Below are 26,352 nucleotides of genomic sequence, written 5' to 3' on the forward strand. Positions count from 1 at the left end.
ATTGTCTTTTTCTCCCGGGCGCATGGGTGGCGATCTAGTCTTCGGATTGATTGCCGGTACCTAGGGAGGGTGTTGCATTTCTTTCTCTTTTTTGTCCTTTTCTTTAGTTTGGCCATGTGCGTTAGACAGAGGCCAGGAGCTTGTACGAAGACTTTGTATCCGCTTGATGTAACGTTCTTGGTAAACTTTTCTATAGAGCTCCCATTATCAAAAAAGCTCATCGTTTTTATAGTTATGCTTACAGCTAATTGATTATTTTAGAGTACTCTCTGAAACCAAAAGAGGTGTCATTTCAGCAATAGTGCTTTGTATTCCTTGTGTTTTAGTCCAGCTCTTGCAAAGTCATGTCATGCTAGAAGTTTCGTGTTTGGTTTCTACAATCATGCTAATTAAGTCCACATTCATATCGACTCGCTATCTTTCCCCTTTTATTGTCTCATTGTTCTGAAAAGTAGTGTACACCACTTAATTTGAAATTATGTGAACTAAGACCTTGTCTAAAGTTGGATCATTAAGCTTGTTCTAGATTTTTGCTAGTCGTTTGTCTTTGTTGCAATCCATAGTGAGGTAGGATTTTAAAGAGAAGGCAAATGGTAGTGGTACCAAATGTTCTAACATTTAGGTAATGCAGTGCTAAATGTACTACTTTGTCGGTTTGTCCTTTTGCCCGCATCTAATTATTCACTCTATGCGGTCAAATTTTTCCCTAGACAATGAAAAGCTGAGACACATTTCTATGAAGACAAAAAATTATCGGTACATCTTATCGCAATATGTTTCTTTTAACGGAGTTGCTTCTAGAAACTTTTGTGGTTACAAGTTTTGTTTTTCCTATTTGAGTTTTGATTGTATCGCAAACATCTACGGGGCGTATGACTGCAAGAAGGAAAGAGGATATTGCTGACTTTTCTTTACATTTTGTTAGAACTCTATGTTGCACACTTCCACTTGTACCCAACATATCATTACTTCCACCTGTATCAAATAATTTGATATTGGTCACCATAATGATATTCAATAGAGCCATAAGCTTTCCACTCTCCCTAGGGTTCCCCATCGATGATCTAAGCAGCCCCTCTTAACGGCCTACATCGTCGATGTGCCCAATAATAACATCGTTGTTCGCAACCACATCCTCGCCTCCTAGCACACCTACCAGGGGCACCATTGCTCCTCACGCGTTTCCTCGAGATCGTCATATATACCTATGATTACCTCGTCAAGGTGGATCAAATATAATTGTGTGTTATCACAACGTGATGGACCAATGAGGGGAACTGAGGGGGTAAATGAGAGCCACTAAAAATCTCTTTCGAGAATGGCACCATGACTTTAATTCCGACTTCAATGAAACCCCACGGGACAACTGAAACTGCATAACATAATAATACTTAGTCCAGTGTCGACTGAATATACCGAACTAATACATAGTGCTGCCCAACTATCTGCAAAATCTTAGATAAAATATCACAAAGCAGGGTGAGCGACAGTGTCGTGCCCCACAGTGTTGGGCAGCGGCAGTGCCGAGCAAGAAACATTTATCAGAATCGTCTCAAACTTAATAGGGAGTTTGTGTAGAGGGAAAGAATATGATTCGTGAAGTATCATACAAAGCAAAACAAAACTCTAGGCACAAATTAGATTTCCCGCGAAGGTTGGGGTTTTCTCAAACAAACTCAAAATGAGATCAACTCAGTTCACGACCAAGAACCGCACCAGCAGGGTGTATGCAGTGATCCAAAGAGTGTATCTCACCACCAATCAATCCCCAACAACATCCATAACACAAGAACACGATGGTTCTTCCATAAATCCAAAGAGGAAAGAAAGGGAAGAACGCGAGAACAAAATCGACTCAAAACTTCAGCAGAGACAAAACCGAGTAAAAGAGTCGAACCGACCCTGTGGATGGATCTGGCCACCCTACCTTTGAATAGACCTGTGAGGATTACAAACATAGATGTGAATTCAAAATATCTGTGGATCTTGCCTACGCTAGGGGATGGAAACTAGAGTTTCTAAATGTGTCTGGCCTAAGCAATAGCTAAAATGAGATATAGCCTCAAGAGATATAGCTGAAACAATCAACCCACCCTTATATTTATAAAGGGTTATTGTCACAATCCAACCAAATTATCTGGCCCACGTACACCAATCCTTGCCTTCAAGGCCTCGGATAGATATGTAAGTGAATCAGATAACTTACAAGAGGTGCCGAGTTTCGATGAACTCATTCATTTCCATGGATCATTCACCCATAACTGTGAACATTACAATAACCATACATGAATAGAAACTTTAAACAAAGGAATTGAGTGGAAGACTTTACAATAAGATAATAGACATTAGCAAACTTTTAAGTTTACAAACCCAAGTAGTGTTCATTAATACATGCCTGAGGTAGAGACAAAGCGCTAACTTATTACATCACCTGGGAAGATGTCATCTCCCCACAAGCATACATACAAACAAACATAAGTAAAGGGTCTCCAGAGTGAGCTTAACAGAACTCAAACATGTTAAGAACCTCTCCTGCAATAACATAGGGAATAAAACCCAGAGTATACAATTACTCAGCAAGACTGACCCGACTAAAGAAAAGACTCTCAAGGGTATGCTGGTTTAGAAGGGTTCAAGGTAAAGCTCATCAAGTTTCAAAGAATCTTTTTGCACAAAAGATTACTAACATTTGATCCTTAAGCCAAGTTTTAACTTCACAAGTTAAGTTATTTTCCTAAATCTAGATTGGCCTAATCTAGATCATACACTTGGCCTAATCTAGCTTTATTTTAATCCTTTTTATGTTACACTTGTTAACTACGATGTAGGGCAGTGATCCAGTCTTCATATCCGAGAAGTAATGGCGATCCGAATCGATTAATACCCAGCTGGGGATCTCCAACCACACGACATATGTAGCATTTAACCCTTGCATATGTCAACTCGCACCCAGGTTTCTCAAGACTAGAATGGGTTCTCGTCAACCAAGGGCACAGAACCCCACCATCCAGCCTCTTGCCAGGTGGATACACGATACTCTCGCCATCTCTCCACTCCCATTGCGCGGTCGTCCTTTCTGGTATTGGTCTGGTCGAGGCTAAGCTTACTCATGATGAGGCATGTGGTCAGTTAAAAGGTCCTAGATCAGCAAGCCTACTTACCTCACTTACCTGAGGCGATGCATAATTTTTGTCTCAAGCTATTTTCTTCCTGCTGGTACTTGTGGTGTGGGTTGGTCTCTACAATTTTGCTGCACCGAACTTTATCTCATACTTGGAAAACATGTTAGTCAATTCAGATCTAATATCAATAAACCTAGGATTATGAGCTTGTTTTATGTAACGTTCAAATGCAGCAGTGGAACCAATACCTAGGGGAAGATCTAAAGTACATATCAATCAACACAACTCAGTACAAGAAATATCAGGAATATAGTCCTATGAAGGAACAGAACCATTAGCATTAAACTGAATCAAAGATTGAGTCTTACCAGCACGTTGAGTTTTAGATGCACAAGTAATACGATGCTGTTTCAAATGACCAGTACCAGCAGTTGAAGAAGCAGTAAGTTGAGAGTTGCAGTAAAGGCATTTGGCAACATACCTAACCTTCTTACCATTTATGTACTTGAACAATTGCTCGAATTCATTCCATACATCGGAGGTGCTCTTGCGGTGACGCTTGTGGCATATAGTCTCTGTGCTTGCGGTACTTGTTGTCGCTGTCGATCTCGTCACAACTGTACTTGTACCTCCTATAGTTGCATCCAAAGCATTATCACGATCACTGGAACTCAAAGTTAGAGGATCGACAAATGATTGGCTGGTGTTATTGTCGATTCAATTCGAGTTCCCATCCATAGAAATGGTGGACGACTTGAGTTGGCCGTCGGTAGCAGCAGGAGCAGGGACACACAAACACAAAGGAGGTCGGGTAGGAAGGGAAACTCCCTATCCTAGAGGTTGGAGAGGAGCACGGGGGCTGCTCCAACCGTCTCCACGGTGGTCGGTGGGCCGGGTCGTCATGGAGGTGGGGCCAATGCTACTGGAGGCTGGATAACCCTGTGGCGCCCGATGACGATGGGTCGGAGCTGAGTTGGGGTAGAAGCTCCCTACGACGGTGGGGGATCGGAGCTAGGGCGCTACCGCGCTAGGGCCTGGCTGCCTGGGGCACTGGGCGCTGCCGGCTGCCGCGCTGGGGCCTATGCTCCTAGGGCTGGGGCAAAGGGGCGCTACCGCAGTGCCACGCACTTGGGCCTAGGGGTTGGCCGGCTGGGGGCTAAGGGCGGCTATGGCAGGATATGGGGGATGGGGCCTGGGGTAGTAGGGGCTCAGGGCGGTGGGGCGGGGGCTGGGGCCTAGGACTAGGAGCTAGGGATTGGAGCGGTGGCCAGATGGGAGGTGTAAGGTGTTTTAGGGTTTACTAGCTAAATGGGCTTTCGTATTCAAACCCGCAAATACAAGCCTGAGGACTGGAGTATGGAGCAAGGCCGTGATTTTGGGCCTTTTCATGCCTGTGAACGGGCCATTTCATGCCTGCTTAAATGAGCCAGGTTCGTGCCCGCCCGTGGGCCACGACCTCAGCCCAAGCACGACCCAACATAATTTCGTGCTTGTGCCATGCTTGGACCATGCTTTTTTTCGTGCTTCATGCCCGCCCATTAAGCTTGGCCCAAATGTACACCTATATTCCTAAGAGAATGTAGAGTCACATTTTTTGTTTTACCTTTGTCTTTATTCCTTTGGTGAAACATGCATTGGTGTAGCATAACATACATTTGGATAACCATTCATTTATCATATAGACATCATAACTTCATAACACCATGCCATCATGCATAGAAGAACTCGTAAGACCTTCGATTGAAAGGCAGAGTCACCAAAAAGAAAAGCTTTGTCTATCAGTGATGTGAAAATTTCTTTGATGTTGTATGAAAAGAAGGGATGGTATTTTTTGCCTTTTGGCTCAAAAGTACTTTTTTGATTTCATCCACAAAGAAGCATGTGGACAAAACAAGATAACACAGTAAGTTGTTTCCATACATTTACAAAGTTTCTATATTATAATTTTTGTGCCATCAAAATACACTAACAAGTACACTAAGCATTTTAGTACTACACCATAAGCTTCGACTCCGTCTTCGTCATCATTGTCATCCTAGAAGAAGTATAAGTGTATCAGTTAAAAGAGGAAAGGAACACAAGATGTCATGAAAAGAGGGTTTGGAGCATACTTCATCCAAAATCACCCTAGCTTCATCACTTGCAATCTCTTTACCACCCTTCGCCTAGATTTGACTGATAAATCTGTTTCCCACGCTAAAAGCTTCAGTGGACACTACAGCTAGGTTGTTCACAGAAATATAAAAGTTTGGCTTGTTCACAACCTTCAGATGTGTGCATCATGCCTTCTCAAAAATGGAGGTTGTACCTCGAGCAACGATAAGTGCACATAAGTTGCATTGTCATTTCATCACTTCGTCAAAGGCATCCCACTTCACCTTCTACCCATTTCAATGCACAGAGCAGATCATTAGGAGCATAGATGGCCTCCTCCGAAGCCACCCCGACATAGTGAAAAATCTCTCTTAGTCAGGTGGAGCATCGGGTGACAATTCTGAAGCAGGTATCTCAAAGGTTCTTCAATGGTTCTGCTAAATTTGAGTTCTCTCACCTTCATTCTAACCTCTTGCTTTAAACTCTCGACTTCGAGATGAAGCCGATAGACATCATCACTATGTCTTGTTTTCATCTTCTCCATTTCATTTCTCAATTCTTGGATGTGTTTATCTTGCTCTATGATCTTTTCATCCTTGAGTTTCCTCTCTAATTCTATATCTTTGTTTGATTTTTGAGCTTTGACTAAATCTGCCTTAAGTGATTGCACCATAGCATCTCTCTCCTAGAGTGACCCTTGAAGATTTTCAACTTTATTTTCTAGCTTAGAAATAATAAATTTATTTTTACGGTCTTCAGTTTCTTGTTGAAGCTTCAAGGCCTTGTTCATTAAAAAACTCTGCAACGATGCCGAAGGTTAAAACGATTTTAGTTCATTCAACTTCTTGACTTCATAAATGAAAAAATGCATAGGGTAAATAAGCTCATACCTTAAAATTTGCATAGACTAAGCTACTAGTGATATACTGCTTTCTAATATTGCTTAATTCGTTCTCCAGCTTTGGAAAATCGATAGACTTCGTCAGGGTGTTGACCACTCTAGCCCCATCTCTGTCAAGAATGCATTCTAGCAATTTTTTGTCAACACCACCAAAAAGGATGGCACTGGGCTTATAACCACCTATAATGGCAAAATCCCTTAGCTCAGACAAGTCCTCAGCGCATAACTCACTACCAGCCAGGTGTCATAAATTGAAGCCCCTCTCCTCGCTTCAAGAAGCCTCAGTCTTGCCCACCTTTGAAGCCAAAGCTTTTGCCACAACTTTCTTCTACTTTGTAACATTAGTTACCACAGTCGCCTCCTCAACCACCTTTTTAGGCTCTGACTTTGCAATTATCCTTTTGATAGCAGCCATGGTAGTTCCATCGACACATCCACTATCTTCAGCTTCTTGACCCGCTTCAATAGTCACACTCACTCCAACGTTCTCCTCAATAGTTAAAGCTTTTTTTCATTACCTCAGCCAGTGGAGTTTTGCAGATAGGCTTCATTATTGTCTTGATTTAGCGCTTCTTCTGCAAAGCACTTTCGACATGCGTTGTTGGGCACTGACACACGTGGATGTACCGTCAGGTGGACCCATCCCGCTATGTGGCTTCTCGTTATATGTGACCCATCCAAGGGCAGGTGGTCCAAAGTACGGCCCTGTCCCTGGCTACCAACTATATTCGGACGATATCCCATATAACAAAGTAATTACAGTGCTGCCCATACAACAAACGGTGTGCACTAGACAATGCAACCACACACTACGCTCACTGGTGAGCCCTCGCAAACGTCTTCTGATGGACTAGTGGCGTACTGGGCCGAATTGTAGCCTTCGTCTCTAGCCTTCGCATCATCACTCCCTTCTCTGCGCCTGGTCGAACGAAGTCTGTTGATTGACATTCTGGCGAAGGCTTTATGTAAGTGCAATCAACCCTAACTGAGGGTTTTGGTGATTTAATGACAAAACAAATAAGGGTACTAACGAGTTTGCTCCTAGTATATGCTCAGAATGTACAGGAACTAAAGGAGTCACAACCACTATTGAGAAATCAAATAGGAAGTTTCAAGGACAAAGAAAACACATAAGCGGTACCCTTGAAAAGACTCCATGCGACAGACGTATAAAATTTTATGTATATCTTGAGTCGCGGGATCTAATTCTTCCTTAGTAGTTTTCGCATAGGTAATGGTGTTTGCTATAGCTCAAGCCTCCATAATTCAAAAGCTATTTTGAAAACCAAAATCTTTTGAACGCTCTATGTTTGACTGTTGTTAGTATTGAGAAACTTAAGAGTGTTCTTGTTGAAAAGCAGTTGAACTTCTTCAGCTGCAGTTGAGCTTTTTCAGCTGAGTTAAACTTCAACTGAGTTGAGCTTCTTCTGCTGCAGATGAGCTTTTTCAGTTGAGTTGAACTTCTTCAACTGCAGTTGAGCTTTTTCAGCTGCAGTTGACCTTTCTCAACTGCTATTGAACTTCAACTTCACCTGTGAACCTCTTTGACCATACACCAGTTAAACCTGCCTCCAGGGCAGTTGAACTAGGGTTTTCTCTCCTTAACTTTCTAGTTAAGACCAGTTGAACTGGTCCCCAGGGGTGGTTCAATTGGTCTCTGACCCCTCTTGTCAGACTGTCTAGCAGTCTGCTAGTTAGACTGGCAAACAAACTGACAGGTCTGCTAGGGGCGGTTCAACCGCCCCCCTAGGGTGGTTCAACCGGTTTTTGACAATCTGACAAGACTGTGCAGCAGTCTGCTAGTCAGATTGGGAGACAGGCTGCCAGGTCTGTTAGGGGCGGTTTAACCGGTTTCAGTTCGAAATATCTGGTCAAACAGCTAGTTTTGAACCGTGACTATATAGGCCCCACACCCCTCTCTCAAATGCTGCTGGTCACCCCCACATTCATTGCTCACCTAACTTGAGACAAAGTCACACTTCTTCTTCCTCTCTCGCCCAAACTTGCTCTAGATTCAACTCATTTGAAGGAGCCCTTTGGTGTGAGATTTGTGCTTGTGCTCACGGATTTGGTTTTCCTCTCCCATCTCATTCTAATCTCTTGAGCTTGTTGCAAACAACTCTTGTGCGATTTTGGTGTTCTTGAAACCCTAGAGTTTCAAGATGGTTTGAGGTTGCTTGTGATTCTCCAAATTTGTGGACGACCCCAAGAAGTTTGTAATCCCCGCTCTTGTGAGCAACATTTGAGAAAAAGAATCCCTTGACCTTGGTGGTCGGGTTGTGGAGGATTAGGGTCGAAAAAGACCTGGCCCTTTGTGGGCTCCTCAACAGGGAGTAGGACACCTTTGTGGTGTGGCTGAACCTTGGGATAAATCTTGTGTCTTGTGTTTTTGCTCGTTCTGTGATTGTGATTTTGTTTGGCAAGTTAGACACATAGGTTTACTCGTCGTGTGGTTCTTGTGGTGAAATAACTCTCGTATCTTCACCATCCACAATTTGCCTATCGCTTGCATTTTTCCTCTATAAGAGATTCACCTTATATTTTACATAGTTCATAGTCTAGATTTACTTTAACAGTTGGACTAGTTCAGAGTAGTTCAACTTGCCCATGCAATTGAACTAGACTGCACCAATTGAACTATATATTTAATAGTATCTTGAAGTTTGTGGTTATAATTTTCAGGTTTAGCCTATTCACCCCCCTCTAGGCTACTTTCAATTGGTATCAAAGCTTCGTGCCTCGTTTTACGCTTAACCACGTGAGGAAACGACCATGTCTACTCAAAGGGACCATGTGGATCCTCTTCTCAAGGAAATCCCAACCACATCCACTGGCGAGGAAATGGACCCCAAGGTCCTCGACCTCGCCATGAAGATTGCCGAGAAAATGTTCCTCAAGATGCAAGAGGAAGATGCAAAGAAAAGGCCAAAGAATAAGAACCAAGAAGAAAGGCTAAGGAAGACAAAGGAAAGGGAAAAATTGAATACAACGATGACTTGGTAGAGCTTTTGGTGTCAAAGGTGATGAACAAGGTAAGTCTCAACACCGAAGGGTCATCCACCAAAAGTAAAGGTAACAAATTCAATAGAGTTCAATTTGATTACTCTCGTAATTTTATTCCCCACTTCTCTTCGACGCCACTTGGAAAGCTTCTGACTCTTAAGTGAGTTGAACTATGATGAGTGGGCCGACAAGACGAAATCACATCTAATCGGTGTGCATCCGAGTATTTGGGAGATTCTTAACATAAGTATGAACAAGCTCGCCCAAGGAGAAGAGATGACGCCGGAAATGATGTAAGAAGTGCATCACAATGCTCAAGTGGTTAACATCATCAAAGGAAGCTTATGTCCGAAAGAGTACCAAAAATTCTAAGGCAGAGAAGATGCTCGTGATATTTGGAACATTCTCAAAATGTCACATGAAGGAGATCCTAAAGCGAAGAGACATAGGATTGAAGCTTGCTAGATATGATTGGATTAAGGGTGAGTCCCTCCAATCTCTCTTTGATCGGTTGATGGTTCTAGTCAATAAGATAAGAGTCTTAGGAAGTGTGGATTGGAGTGACTCTAAGGTCACTAGGCTTTTCATGAGAGCCTACAAGGAAAAGTACAAGAGCTTAGCAAGAATGATAAGGGATCGTGATGATTATGAGGAGATGACTCCACATCAACTATTTGCTAAGATCCAACAACATGAGTCTGAGGAAGCTCCAACCAAGACAAGGGATTCTCATGCCTCGGTTGCAAATGAACAAGAATCTTCCAAAAAGAGTTCGATGGGCAAAGATCACAAGTCCAAGAAAATAGTTGAAAGTTCAAGTAATGATGAAAGTTCAAGAAATGAAGACATGACAATGTTCATCAAGACTTTCAAGAAATTTGTAAGAAAGAATGATAAATATCAAAGGAAAGGAAAGAAGAGGGCATGTTATGAGTGTGGCCAAACCGGTCATTTCATTGCGGATTGTCCGAATAAGAAGGAACAAGAAGCAAAGAAGGACTTCAAAAAGGACAAGTTCAAGAAAGGAGGGAAGAGCAAGGGATACTTCAAAAAGAAGAAGTATGGTCAAGCTCATATTGGTGAAGAATGGAACTCCGATGAGGAGAGCTCTAGCTCGGATGAAGAAGAAGGGGTGGCAAATATTGCCGTCCAATCCACGTCATTGTCGTGACTATTCACCAACCTCACCGATGATTCCTTCACTCCCACTTGTCTCATGGCAAAAGGGGACAAGGTACATTTGTTTGATGCAAATTTTATAGATGATGATGTTGATGATCAACTTAGCATGAAAAATAAAATGATTAAAGAATTTGGTTTAAATGGATATAATGTAATCACTAAACTAATGGAGAAGGTAGAGAAAAGAAAAGCAACTGTTGATGCTCAAGAAGACTTGCTCATCCTTAAAAAGGAGAGAAACCTAGAACTTCAAGGGTTGATAACTAATAAGGATGAAATGTTGGAGGCATCGACTAAGGAAATGTCTTTAGTCAAAATAACTATAAAGGATAAAGAAGATGAAATATCTTATGCTAAATCCTCTATAGTTAATCTTGTAAAAGCAAAAAAGCACTTGAGTCGAGCTTATCAAGCTTAATGGTTCAAAATCAAGAACTTCAAGTGCAACTTGAAAAATGCAAGAACTTCACCACTTCACCTTTAGTGGTAGATTCTAAAGATAGCTCCTCAAACTCTAGCACATGTAAACATTGTTCAAAATATCATGCTTCTTACTATTTGACTAACCATGCAAGGAAGAACAGCTCAAAGGTAGAGGTCAAGCAAATATTTAAGAAATGGTCTAGCAATGATGAGTCAAAGAAAGTTGAACCCAAGTACAAACCTTTGAAACCCAACAAAGGGAAAAAGGGGCTTGGGTACAGCACATACAAGGTGAACCCTAGCATAGAGCATAAGAGGTGGAGATTCCCTGAGTTCATAGAAGGAACTACCTTATATGATGCCTTGGGGAGGATCCACTCTTCAAATGACAAATCAACTCAAGTAAAGGTGAACTTGAGTAACACAAAGGATAAGATGAAGAATATTGCTTCCACAAATGGAGAGAAGTCTAGAATTCCTATCTCTTACTCCTACCTTTGTGACTATATGTTAACATGGGATTTGGGAAAATTAGTTGTGAAATGTGTGGGTGCCTACACTAAGATAAAGGTTATGAAAAGGAGTGTGTGGGTACCCAAGGCTATTACTAACATTCAAGGACCCAGTTCAATTTGGGTACCTAAAAGCATAGCATAAATTTGTTTTGTAGGTCTATTCCTCCAGTGGGTCAAGCTGGGTGCTTGACAGTGGATGTACAAATCACATGACCGGGGAGAAATACATGTTTCACTCCTTGCAACTAACTCAAGAAGCACAAGAAATCGTGTTTGGAGATAGTGGCAAGAGTGAAGTGATTGGTATTGGTAACTTCTCCATCATTAACCATCAGTCGCTTTCAAATGTTTTGTTAGTTGATTCATTAAGTTATAACTTGTTGTCCGTTTCACAGCTTTGTGGAATGAGATATGACTGTCTATTTACTAATGTTGATGTGAAAATCCTTAGAAGGGAGGATTCCTCTATTGCTTTAACGGGTCGCTTGAAGCGCAAACTCTATCTTGTTGATTTCACAACAAGTAAAGTGACGCCTGAGACTTGTTTAGTGGCAAAATCCGACAAGGGTTGGCTTTGGCATCGCAGGCTAGCTCATGTTGGCATGAGGAATTTGGCCAAACTTCAAAAGGATAATCACATCATTAGACTAACAAATATTGTGTTTGAGAAAGACAGGGTATGTGGCACATGTCAGGTAGGAAAGCAACATGGCATTCCACATCACCCAAAGAATGTGGTCACAACTAAGAGGCCATTGGAGCTTCTTCATATGGACCTCTTCGGACAGGTGGCCTACATAAGTATTGGTGGCTGTAAGTATGGACTAGTTATTGTTGATGATTTTTCTCGCTTTACTTGGGTTTTCTTTTTTAGTGATAAAGGTGAAACCCAAGAAGTATTGAAAAAGTTTATGAGAAGAGCTCAAAATGAGTTTGAATTAAAGATCAAGAAAGTAAGAAGTGACAATGGAACAGAGTTCAAGAACACAGGTGTTGAAGAGTTCTTAAGCGAAGAAGGGATCAAACATGAGTTTTCGGTTCCCTACACCCCACAACAAAATGGTGTGGTGGAGAGAAAGAACCGAACACTTATTGAAGCCGCAAGAACTATGTTAGATGAATATAAGACACCTGACAACTTCTGGGCAGAGGCGGTCAACACCGCCTGTCAAGCAATCAACTGCCTCTACCTCCACAAGATTTATAAGAAGACAACTTACGAGCTTCTCACTGGTAACAAACCTAAAGTTGATTACTTTACAGTTTTTGGTTGCAAATGTTTTATTCTTAACAAGAAAGTCAAGAGCTCGAAGTTTGCTTCTAAAGTGGACGAGGGTTTCTTGCTTGGCTATGCATCAAATGCACATGGATATCGTGTTTTCAACAATACCACTTGTCTTATTGAAATAGCGATAGATGTGACATTTGATGAATCTAATGGCTCGCAAGGGCATATCTCTAGTGATATTGTAGGAAATGAAAACTCACCTTATGAGGCCATCAAGAAGCTTGCAATAGGTGAAGTAAGGCCACAAGAGAAGGATGATGACGAATGGAGAATTTGGATGACAAATGGGGTCATTGATGGGGGTGCAAAGGTGGTTGGTGATAAATCTTCCACCCAAACAAACCCATGAACCTCAAGTCATCTAATTCTTGAAGAAGTTCTCCAACCACAAGAGATGCCAAGCATTGTGGAAGATGAGCAAGAAGTGGTTGCTAGTGAAGATCCTCTTGAACAAGAGGATAATGATGATCAAATACAAAGGCAACCTCTGGTGCCTCAACCTCAAGTGCACCAGGGCATTCAAAGGGATCATCCCATGGACAACATCCTTGGTAGCATCAGGAGAGGGATAACAACTCGATCTTGTTTAGCAATTTTTTGTGAATTTTACTCGTTTGTTTCCTCTCTTGAACCACTTAGGTAGAAGGAGCACTAAGTGAAGCAGACTGGATTGTTGCTATGCAAGAAGAGCTAAACAACTTCATAAGAAATGAAGTATGGTCCTTAGTAGAAAGACCCAAGCAAAACATTATTTGAACCAAATGGGTCTTTTGCAACAAGCAAGATGAAAATTGCATGGTAACAAGGAACAGGGCGTGGTTGGTTGCTCAAGGTTTCACTCAAGTGGAGGGACTCGACTTTGGGGAAACCTATGCACCAGTAGCAAGGTTAGAGTCAATAAGAAAATTAATTGCCTATGCTACTAATCATGATTTCAAGTTGTATCAAATGGATGTCAAAAGTGCATTTCTAAATGGGCCACTATAAGAGTTGGTCTATGTGGAGTGTTGGGGGCCTTCATCTTCCGAAGGTCCTCAAAAACACAACTAACATGTTTTCCAAGTATAATACATTCACAAGGACCTTCGGCCTCAGAATAAAGTTGTACACAATATGAAAAGCGTGGTCTAGGAGAAGGATGAACCAGTTCCAAAGCTACGCGTGGAGAAGCTTCGACTCAGCAGTGGAAAATGAAACCGACTTAAAGAGGAAAAGGCCATCTAGTCCTCGATAGATTGTTCTTAAGTCAATAGTAAATATCAAGGGCATGGATGTAATTTTACACAGGCTGCGTCCTGTGCCTATAAATAGATGAACAGTAACACTGTACTGTTCACGCTGTCCTATATTCATTTGCACGTCGCACTTGGATTCTCACCTTCTGTTGAGCCGAAGGTATAAATGTAATTCAATATTGTTCATGTTTATTCATGATGATTATTTATGTTGTTTTCCATGTTTCATATGCTTCTACTTTTATTATTTTATACTGAGATGATGAAGGTATGTCCTTCATAACCTTCGTCTAAAAAACATTATATCCGAAGGGAGATATTGCTTTGAAGGACGAAGGTCTTTAACCATTTACATTGTGTGTTGCCATGTTCTTAACTCATAGCATTTGAGAACAAGTGACCAACATTGGCGCCCACCTCCGGTGAACTCATTCTACCACCTTCGGCAAAGCTGTGACCTTCGTCATGCCGCCAAAGTAGTCTTCAGGGCTAGGGGCTGCACTACAGCCATTGGACGTCAACCAAGAAACAATGAGCAAAGCCAAAAACCAAAAAAGGAAGGCTACAAGTCCAACGCCTCAGGAGGAGGAGCTGGACCAAGAAATAAGGGACCTCGAAACCATCAATCAACAAGTCTAGAGGAAGAAGGAGAAGATGCTTCGTCTCTCCAAGCTACAAAGGAAGATTGATGAGACTGCTGAGGAAATGCGTCATCTCACTCAAGATGACCAGGACCGAAGACCTCAACGCAGAGAGCTTCGTCAAGACAATTTCTACGATGATGATGAATGGTATGATGATTTCCATCATGGAAATTATGCTTTTGATGATGCTTCTTGTCGAGTACCGTAATTAGGGGTACCCCCAACACTCCTAAACATGGCTGGTAAACGCCCTCCGAACAAACCGTAAAGACTGATGGGTGTGGTTCAAGTCAAGGCTTTGTCTACCCAAGGGACGCGATCTCGCCCGAGCCCAGCCTCAGGCGGGAACAGTAGTCCCGGACGAATTCACGCCTCACCCGAGGGCCTCCTTAGGCAGTGGGCACACCCTCGGCTCTCCCGAAGCCCGGCTCGGGCAGGCTTCGTTGTGAAGCAACCTTGGCCAAACCGCCTCACTAACCGACCGCATCGCAGGCGCATTCAATGCGGGGATCGCCTGACACCGTATCCTGACACGCGCGCCTCAGTCGGCCAGGCCGAAGTGACCGCGGTCACTTCGCTCCCTTTACTGACCGATCTGACGGGAAAACAGCGCCGCTCGCCCCGCTCCGACTGCTGTGCCAGCCACCCGGGTAAGGCTGACAACAAGTCGCGATCTCCCCCGAGTTCAGCCTCGGAAGCGACAGGGAGCTCCGCCTCGCCCGACCCCAGGCCTCGGCCTCGGCCTCGGCCTCAGGAGGAGTCACGTCCTCGCCCGACCCCAGCCTTGGCCTCAGGAGAAGTCTCCGCCTCGCCCGACCTTGGGCTCGGACCGACCGCGCCACAGAGGATACATCATTACCCTACTCCTAGCTAGCTTAGGCTACAAGGAACAAGACCAGTGTCCCATCTAGATTACCCCGGTAACAGGTAATGATGGCTCCCCGCGTGCGTCCATGACGTCGGTGGTTCTCAACCCCCTACGGAAGCAAGGAAATGTCAGCAGGATCCTTGCCGCACCGCCAGCTGTGCTTCTACAGGGCTCAGGCGCTTCTCCGACGGCCACGTTATCACGTACCCAGGGCTCAAGCACCTCTCCGACAGCCACATTGGCATGTACACCGGGCTCAGGCACCTATCTGCCGGACACATTAGTGCATAGCTACACCCCCCATTGTACATCTGGACCCTCTCCTTGCACCTATAAAAGGGAGGTCCAGGGCCTTTCTAGAGGAGGTTCACGCAGGGACGAGCAAACGAACAGGCTCTCTCTCTCCGTCGCGACGCGCTCGTAACCCCTACTACTAGCGGCACCCCCGGCGCGGGATAATACATTCCCCCTTTGTGTTCCATCTCGCGCCAACCCATCTGGGCTGGGACACGCAGTGAGAAATTCACTGGTCGGTCCGGTTGAGGGTCCCCCGGGTCCGAAATGCCGACAGTTGGCACGCTAGGTAGGGGCTGCTGCGTGTTAACAATCACTTTCCCGTTGAGTTCCAGATGGGGAGCCTTCAGCAACCTCTTCATCCCGGGACGGTGCTCCGCTTCGGGAGTCTCAAGTTCATGTCCCGCGACGGCAGCTACGACATGGTACTTGTCCCCTTGCAGCACGACAACAACGAAGGTCGTCAGCTCGCCCGGCGGCGGTGAACTCGACGACGTCTTCCCCCCGTGGCGGAAGAGGAGCATCCGGGTTTGCCTCGCCACCCTCCTCGCCGCAGGAGGAGGAGACGGGGCAACCATGGCCAGGCAGGAGGCAGCACCTCGTCGGCTGTCGCGCCAGAGCGAGTCGAAGACACCGGCACCCCAGCGGGGGACATGTCGGGCGTTGTCCTCGCGCCTGAGACGACGACGGGTGTCACTTCACCGCAACGTGCCAACACCAAGCGAACAGATGACGCTAGCACCCTCGCGAAGGACTTGCTGGGCGTCAACTCGTACCTGAGATGACGGTGCGTTCCGTCCTCGACGCAACTTCACCATCGTCCATCAATCAAGAGGTATCGTCCGTTTTCCACCCTGTGCCCTTTAGATTCAGCTTCGATCCACCAAGCGACCCCGCTTCGGTGAGCGCTTTCGCTAGGGCATATCTCGACCTCCCGGGATACCATATGTGCTCAACCTGGGACCGACTGGCGGTCGTCTCAACCTATGGGCCCCCGGGTTCCGAGGAAGACGACGGTCCCGACTCCGGTTGGGACTTCTCCGGACTCCGTGATCCCAGTACCATGTGAGACTTCATGATCGCATGTGACTACTGCCTCTCTGGTTGCTCTAATGATAGCCATAGCCTTGACGACGAGGTTTGTGGCCCAAGTCGCGAATGTTTCCACATCGATCTAGGGGGTCACGACAAAGGCAACCACCTCGGTATGCCGGAGGATGACGGACCCCCTGGGCCTGCGTCTCGCGTTGACATCCCGCGGGAGCTAGCTGTGGTCCCAGTCCCTGCGGGGGGTCAGGACATACAGCTTGAGCAAATCCGCGAGATGCAGGCCAAGCTCGATGAGGAAGTAGGGCGCCTTGTGCAGCTCCGGCAAAACATCGAGCAGGAGTGGACAGGACAAGCACTCGCCGGAGAAGCGCGTCGTTGGGCCTAGGACGTTCAGCGTCGTATCGTTGACAATGCCAGGGCAGCGCTGCCCCCGGCCATCAATGAGGCCGGCTAGAACCTGGCTGCAGCAGCGATGCTGCTCCGAACGACGCCGGAGCCATCCACCACCGAGGGGCGGCGTATCCAGGGCGAACTCAAGAATCTCCTGGAGCATGCCGCGGTCCGACAAGCCGAAAGCTCTGCCTCCCGAAGGTGAGGGTGCCCCTTGGAGCATCACGCAACGTCCTCCCGACGCGTGCGGGAGGCCTCGGTCCGCGCCGAGCGCACGCGGGACGGGACGCCTGCAGCCCCGGATCGTCTCGGCAATGAGCAACACCGTCGCGATCGTCGAGCCTGCCTCAACGAGAGGGTGCGCCGAGGCTACCACCTCAGGCACGGAGGATGCTACGACAGTGGGGAGGATCGGAGCCCTTCGCCTAAACCACCAGGTCCGCAAGCCTTCAGCCGGGCCATACGGCGGGCACCGTTCCCAGCCCGGTTCCAAGCCCCGACTACTATCGCCAAGTACTTAGGGGAGACAAGGCCGGAGCTGTGGCTTGCAGACTACCGGCTGGCATGCCAGCTGGGAGGAACGGACGACGACAACCTCATCATCCGCAACCTCCCTCTGTTCCTCTCCGACGCCGCCCGGGCCTGGCTGGAGCATCTGCCTCCTGCGCAGATCTCCAACTGAGACGACCTGGTCAAGGCTTTCGCTGGAAACTTCCAAGGCACGTACGTGCGCCCTGGGAACTCCTGGGATCTCCGAAGCTGCCGCCAGCAGCCAGGGGAGTCCCTGCGAGAGTACATCCGACGATTTTCGAAGCAGCGCACCGAGTTGCCCAACATCACCGACTCGGACGTCATCGGGGCGTTCCTCACCGGCACCACTTGCCGCGACCTGGTGAGCAAACTAGGGCGCAAGACTCCCACCAAGGCGAGCTAGTTGATGGACATAGCCACCAAGTTCGCCTCCGGTCAGAAGGCGGTCGAAGCCATCTTTCGGAAGGACAAGCAACCTCAGGGAAGGCAGCAGGAAGACGTCCCCGAGGCGTCTGCCCAGCGGGGCACAAAGAAGAAGGCCAAGAAGAAGGCGCAAGCAATGCGCGACGCCGCTAACGCGGATTTTGTCACCGCCGCCGAGCACAGGAACCCTCGGAAACCTCCCGGAGGGGCCAACCTGTTCGACAAGATGCTCAAGGAGTCGTGCCCCTATCACCAGGGTCCCATCAAGCACACCCTTGACGAATGCATCATGCTTCAGCGCTACTTCCATAAGGCCGGGCCCCCGGTGGGAGATGGCAAAGGCCAAGACAACGACAAGAAGGAGGGCGACAAGGCAGAGGAGTTCCTAGAGATCCACGGCTGTTTCATGATCTACGGTGGGCAAGTGGCGAACGCCTCGGCTCGGCACCGAAAGCAGGAGCGCCGGGAGGTCTGCTTGGTGAAGGTGGCGGCGCCAGTCTACCTAGACTGGTCCGACAAGCCCATCACCTTCGACCAAGGCGACCACCCCGACTACGTGCCGAGCCCAGGAAGGTACCTGCTCATTGTCGATCCTGTCATCGGCAACGCTAAGCTCACCAAGGTCCTCATGGACGGAGGCAGCAGCCTCAACATCATCTACGCCGAAACCCTGGGACTCTTGGGAATCGATCTGTCCACGATCCGGGCCGGCGCGGCGCCCTTTCACGGGATCTGTAACACCCCAGGTGTTACTATGGCCATGACACATCTATGCACTAATGACTGTGATCACATGTGGAAGAAACTTAAGGAGAAGAGCATAAGAACCTTGGAGACCATGTATTAACCAAGAATGTTAATGACCTAAAAGCATTACCCAAGCTTTTGTACAATTATCACCTTGGGCAAGAGGAGAGTAAACCCTAGACCCCTCTTGAGCCCCTATCTCCTAAAACCTTGGTTGAAGGGGGGAGCTTAAGCAAATGTGCAAATCATAACCTAACCTTTGGCCAAAGTTAAGTAACATATTAATCTACAAATATAGAGAGGAAACATTGCAAAAAGACCCCTTAAGAAACCCCAAATCCATTCCTTAAATAGAGAGAGAACTAGAGCTCTCTAATTCTCTCTAAGTCAAATTCTACACCTAATCTAAAGATCCACCGTGTTCACCTTGTAGATGGCACCAAAACCACCTAAGTTGTATACCAAAAATGTGGCATACCACCTAAGGCACCCCCTGGAAAAAGTTGAGACCGAGCCCTTGATATTTGACATGTCTTAGCATCACTTTTGTCGCGAAGTGGGCAGGGAGACAAGCCAGATTTGGCGTCTGTATATCTTCTGACCTAGGGCTTATCTTCCCTTGGAACTCACATACAAGAGATAGCCATAGGTGCCAGGAAGAGGTCTGCGCCGGATTTTTGCCAAGATTCGCACGTTCGCGATCTCAGCAAGCTTTTGAACATGGGCAGAAGAACACCTCCACGTGTTCGACGCGTTCTGGGCGCGCCAAAGCACGCCCGCGCCCGACCCCGCACGCCCCGCGCCACGCCAAGCCGTGCCCACGTCTCCTGCTTGCGCTCGCGCCTATAAATCACCCTCAGGCGTCGACCGTACTCCTCCGCGCACGCTCGACCTCACCGGAGCCCGAAACCACCGGCGTTTGCCCCGCGCACGGCGTGCCGCGGCCACCCGAGCCCCTGCCACCGTAGACCGGCCAATAGAGCCCTTCACAGCCGCGCCCGACCCTCGGAAGAGACTGTGCACGCCTCGGTGAAGCTCCCCGAGCAAGGAATCGGACTTTGCTTCGCCGGAGAAGCCAGTCCACGGTCGCCGGACTTCGCCCGACCGCCGGTGAACGTAGACCGGGTAAATCTCTGCCCCATTCTTCGATTCCTTGTGCACATAGCCTCTATGTCACCCCCGTGGAGCTCATCGTGCCATTTGATTGAACTAGATCGCCGTGGTTTAGCTGAAACACCCGCCACCGACGAGATCACCCGCCTGCGCACGTGGACCGGACGATTCCGGCCACCTCCGCCGTCGAGCCATACACCGCTGTGACCGCCAGGACCTCCCGAAGCCAACCCCGCCCCTCGCCGGACCTCTCTCGCCGCCGGTAAGCCGCGCCGCCCTTTTCTTTCCCGCGGGTACTGTTTGCATTAGGGGAAGGACCTCGGGGAGGAAGAAGGAACGGTCGAGGGGATTTTTGAACTGTCAGTGACCCAGGGGAATAGTGGCGAGGGGTAGATTTGAGTGGGTTGAATTGGATTAAACCCAGGGTCCTCGGTGTAAACTGGTTTTCCAGGAAACCTTTTTAATATTTCTAATTTAAATACAAACAGAGCTTGTAAAATTCATAACTTCAGTTTTATTCAACCAAATTTGGTCAAACAAATTTTGCCTAATTCTAAATAATGAGAACTACTTAGAAAAAATACAAAACCTTCTTAGTATTGCAAAGGAATTTAAGGTTTGGATTTAAATATTGATTTGGCCAAAAGCTAAATAATAAGAGGAAAAATAGTTGCACTGTTAGACTGAGGTTAATAAACTTTGGAGAAGTACCTAATCACTTCCTAACCTGTTTAAAAATAATAAACCCCTCTGTACACCCAGTTAAGGTAGAGTTTACCATTTAAATTCTTTTTAGCCTAAAGTTAGAGAAAATATTAATGGAGGTTTAAATAAAGAACCAGGGAGCACCCACATTTTTGTTAGTCTACTTATTCAGTATAGTTCACTAGAAAAAATTATTATACTCTGGTTTAGTATAAAAATTGGGATACCTTTTATTTTAAGAAAACAAGGAAAACTTAGAAAAACCCTAGAAAAATAACCCCAAAGTGAAAACACCCCAAACCTTGGGATAATTAATGTTTTGTTATTAAGAACATAGGAAAAATATGAAATCTGCTGTTTGACATTTTTCAAATAACGATAGTAGAAAGTGCCTTTTTGACATTAAACTTTAGAAAATCACAACTAAATAACCACCAATTAACCTTCTATGATTTTTGGCACAGAAGCATGTGATTACTGTTAGATACCAACAAAAATGACCCTTAGGACAGAACCCACCCCTAGTTAAGAGTTGTAGTGCAAAGTGACCCCCTTTGCCCAACTTTTGTTATTTTTGTCCAAGGCATACTCTTTTTATTCTGGACCTCAAATTCATAGAACAGACTATAGTGACCAATGGTAACCCACTGTAATTTTTACAGAATTTTTTGGAAAAAGTTAAACCACTGTTGTAGTTCAAACCCACACTAGAATTCATAAATAGAAAATGAAAAAAGGGAAATTAATAGTGGAAATTAGTGTCACCCTAACCCAACCAGCAAAACCCTTTTTAAATTGCCCACTGAAATATATAAGGGAAATACAAATCCACTATGCTTATCCCTAACAAAACTCCAAACCTAAGTTGATAAGCATACACCACCAAGAGCCAAGTAAGACCAAGAAACCCTAAGTTACTAAACTAACTTAGTTTTCTTTTACTTAGCATAATGTTTACCAAATCCTGCATAATCATGGCATGCATATTCTTATTCATTGCATTCGATAGATTGCAACCTCGCTGACGGAGAGTACGTCCTCGTGCGAGAGCAAGGAGCTGCTTAGGAGGTAGCCCCGGATCTAGCACCAGAGCCTGCACCAGAGGATCTGCCTGCCCCAGCTTTGGAAGGCAAGCCCCGATTTTATGCATAACCTGTTCTATATGATATTTTACTACACTTAATGTTTGTAGGCTTGTATTGTGCACTTAAGTGTAGGAGTTGGTTGAAACCTTAGTTGCATGAACTCAGGAATCCTTGTTGAGATGGATACTAGTATGCTAGGTCGAGTAGCTGCTTTGCTAAATAGGGATCTCGGTAGAAGTCGAGTGATTTTTCTAGCACTCGCGCGAGGTCAGGAAAATTGATTGTATCCACCTTGATAACAGAATGATAAGGGTCTATGGACTCGGACCCATGGGGGTTGCGATGTCTACGAGATGAAATTGGAATAAGGATTCACGTGCGGATACCTGTGTCAAGCGTTTGAACGTACTAAACATATGCCGAGAAAAATGGTAAATTGGTAAGCCTAGTACCTGAGTGAACCTGGCAGTGGACATATCCCCTCACGCGAGCCGAGACGTGGTCTCCCATTCCGGTTATGGTGGGTACAAGTGTGGTCACTGCACGACGGCAGTCGGGGTCAGTGAGGCATTGTACGCCAAGGCGGTGAGCCCTGATCTACTGACGGGGAATCGATGGGGATGGTTGACGTGTGTGGGGACAGAGTGCCTCGCCACATCGTGTGTTTAGGTTTACCTTGCAAGGATAAAAACTCGATTCGAATCGTCTGCTTCTCGCAGCTAATGAGACTGCTTGATCCATTGTATTGCATTGAGTAACAAGTTGAAATGTGATGATGTGGCAAAAGATGTTGATTGCTAAATGTGTTTGATACCATGAATGAGTAGATAGTACACATTTAGTCTTAAGAGAGTCACACTTAAACTTGACAAAGCTAAAACTTGATTTTTAGACTCAGCTAGTGCTTTGGCAACCAAACCCCACAGCCAAACAGCTGCATGTCTAGAGGTAGAGGAGTAGACTCCTCACACCGGGTAAGTCTAGCTGAGTATTAGTATACTCAGCCTTGCTTGTGGCATAATTTTACAGGTTCTTTGGAGGACATGGTTGCTGGAGTGACTTGGCCATCCATCTTGCCACCGGGTTGGACTGTCGAGTGGGACCCCGCCTCGGCTGAGGTGGAGCATGAGGAGTGATGGGACAGGCTTCCCCATCTCTCTGTTTAATTACCGTTAGTTTTATTCCGCTACACTTCGAACAATGATGACTTCTTTCGCTAAAACTCCGATGATGATGTAATAAGTCTAACAGTCTTTAATGTACGGTTTTATGCTTTATTGTATTTGCTCTGTGACTCACCATCGAGTGAGATTGTGGTACTTGATCCTGTCAGTGGCCTCGTCAGACTAGATCCGAGGGATTGACGGGTTATTCCCATTTAAGTGTGGTCTAGCCTCTAGGGCGGGACGTAGGCACTTAAGTTGGAATAATTCGGGCAGTTCCGCCACAGCTGGTATCGGAGCTTGTACCACCACAGAGGAATCAATAAACTATAAATACCATCCTTTTCCAAAGTAAAACTTGATAGAAACAAATGTTGGATAGATCGTAGGACGATCAGGATAGACCTAGGACGTGAAGCCTTAGGATGATAGAGGGGTAGCTAGGTGGCTATTTGAGTAAGCCCTACAGGCTACTTTAAGGGATGGGAGTTCCTCCCTATTCTCTCTAAGTTGATGTGAGGTCGTTTAGGACGAGCATGCATGCATTATTAATTAAACTATTAAATAATTGGGTAAGAACTTTAATACAAAATAATGACAAACTAAGCACCCCAGTACCACTGTCGTAGTTATAGAGAGGCTGAGTTGTGATCCCTTTTTCTTTTTATAATTATTTTTCTTTTACTTACGCTTAACCCTACACAAATGACTTCTCATGGATCATCGGACGAAGGGAATGCACAGTCCCACACTGACGGGCTTGCACGAGAGGGTTTTCCCCGTATTTTGTGGGAGGTGCTTCAGGGGGCCGGTTACACGACGCCTCCTCAGTACGCGGTGCAGCAGTTCAAAAAGCACCAAGTGCCCCGCTGTAGGGTGAGGATGACCCTGGAGCCTCATCCCCTGCAGCCAGGCTGGCGTTCGCTGGACTCGGAGTCTTTTGGATACCGGGCTGAGGATACGATCGAGGCGATTGCCCTTCACGGACTGACCACCTTCTGCGGATTCCACCCCTTGGAGCTGTCCACTCACCCCATTGGCTTGTTCCCCGCTGAGAAGGAGGACGACCCAATGTGGAAGGACCGAGTGGAGCATGCCAAGGACATCTGGGCTATCTACCTAGGCCAGACTGCTCACTTGACGGTGCGGTGCATGAATCCCCTGTATCGTCTGCAAGTGATGCGTGGTGAGGCAATGTCCCATCTAATGGCATTGTTGGAGGCAACTAAGATCACCTTTGATAATAGAGAGGAGCTTGTGGTTGACTTATCCACGGAGATGGTGGAAAAGGACTTGCAGGTGGAGCAACTGTCAAATGAGATCCAAGAGCTTGAGGAACTGGTGGGAACAAGGGAGAACACCATCGAGGTTCTCGAGGATCAGTTAATTAACACCCAGCAGCAGCTTGCCGAGGCTAATGAGCACCTGGATATGTATCACCAGGAGATCGAGGACATGGAGGCCAACGAGGATGTCGACATTGAGGGAGGAGAGGAGCCTGCCTCCAGCTTAGACACTGCTGGCTCAGGGAGACCCCCTTCCCCCTAGTCGAGTGTTGCCTGTTTGCTCACTAGGTCGCAGGGATAGAGTTAGAAGTCAGTGATGGTAGAACTCCTCGAAGATAGCTTAGCTTTTGCACCTTTAGGGTACTAGGCTAGATAGAGTTGAGTCTTTTAGGGTATTGATGTAATCGCGAAAAACTCTTTTGATAGCATGGTTGATGAATGATGTCAGTCTTAATTTAAGAAGAAAAGTTTATGCCATGTGAAATCTTTTATGATTATGTAAGAATCTATCGGTTTCGCCTTTTGACTCTTTCACCGTGATTGAACCTGGAACCTCAAAGTTGTGTTATTGAAAATATATGTGATTTTTCAGATGGCCGGGAGAGCGCGTCATGGTCAAAATGAGCGCGTTCCTCCACCACCGCCACCGCCTCCTACTCTGCAGGAGCTGATGGCTCAGCAGAATGAGATCTTGAGATAGCTAGCTCAACGTCAGCCGCCACCTCAGCACTATGGTGGTGGTGATCATCAGCGTCACCCCGTGGCAGCCACCTACCAGGAGTTCCTCAGTACCCAGCCTCCATTGTTCACCAGGGCAGAGGACCCACTTGATGCGGATGTATGGTTGAGAGTAGTGGAATCCAAATTCTCGCTACTCCATGGAGTTTGTTTAGAGGTCACTAAGGTCAGGTTCGCCACCTAGCAGCTTCGCGGACCCACGCGGACATGGTGGGACCATTTTCTTGCTATGCAGCCAGAGGACCGAGAGGTGGAATGGAGGGAATTCAAGGCAGCTTTCAAGGGACACCATATACCAGTAGGCATTATGGACCGAAAGCTCAACAAGTTCCTGGCACTCACTCAGGGAAACCGGACAGTGTTACAGTATGCTCAGGCCTTTAATGACATGTGCCAGTATGTCGGGTATCATGCAGACACGGACGAGAAGAAGAGGGACAGGTTTAGGAGGGGGCTCAACACTAAGCTCCGTGACCGTCTCAACACAGTCAGGGCCAACAGCTATAATGAGTTAGTCAACATGGCCATTTCTCAGGAGGACTGTATCACAGCTCGTCAGGCAGAGAAGAAGAGGAAGACCACTGTGGCAGGACCTTTCGCTCAGCCACAGCGCTTCAGGATCGTGTCTAACACTCAGAACAGAGGACCTCAACAGCAGCAAGGGCGATGGGTGATTCGACCACAGCAGCAGCAGCAGCAAGCACCCAACCGCACCCAGTTTCTGGCTCAGAGGAACAATCAACAACGGCAGCAATATTGTCAGGCAAATGACAACTGGTGTTTCACTTGTGGCAACACCGGACATTATGCCAAGAATTGCCCCAGAAACCAGCAGAGGCAGGGACAAAATGTTAATCAGAACCAAGGCAAGAGGCAGAAGGTGCAAGTGAGGCAAGGCAGGCTGAACTTCACCACCATGGCTGATATTCCAGAGGGAGCACCCGTCATGACTGGTATCTTTACAGTTTTGAATTATCCTGCTATTATTCTCTTCAATTCTAGTGCATCACATAGTTTTATCAGTACCAAATTTAGTGCCAAGTGTCAATTACCTTTTCACCACACCAATGGGGGTATTACAATTTCCACACCAGGAGGCAGGGTTGCCACCTACCAAATCAACAAGAATGTGCTTATAAAGTTTGGTAGTCTGATAATCAAAACCAACCTCCTCATTTTGGGTTTGGATAGCGTGGATATCATATTGGGAACTGACTGGTTGACCAAACATCAGGCAGTGATTGATATTGCAGCTAGGGCCATTGAAGTGCACTCACCGACCTGTGGTGAAACCACGTTATATTTGCCCGACCAGGGTTGTACCCGTTCTTGTGCCTTCGTTATGATAGAGTCCCCAGTGGAAAGGATCCCAGTGGTCCGTGACTACCCAGATGTTTTTTCGGGCGAATTGCCAGGGATGCCACCTGATAGAGGCATTGAGTTCGCAATTGAATAGCAACCCGGGACCGCTCCTATCTCCAAGAAACCCTATAGGATGCCTCCCGCGGAATTGGCAGAACTGAAAAAGCAACTGCAAGAGTTGTTGGACAAG

Source organism: Zea mays, chromosome 2, assembly GCF_902167145.1.
Source record: "Zea mays cultivar B73 chromosome 2, Zm-B73-REFERENCE-NAM-5.0, whole genome shotgun sequence".
Lineage (NCBI taxonomy): Eukaryota > Viridiplantae > Streptophyta > Magnoliopsida > Poales > Poaceae > Zea > Zea mays.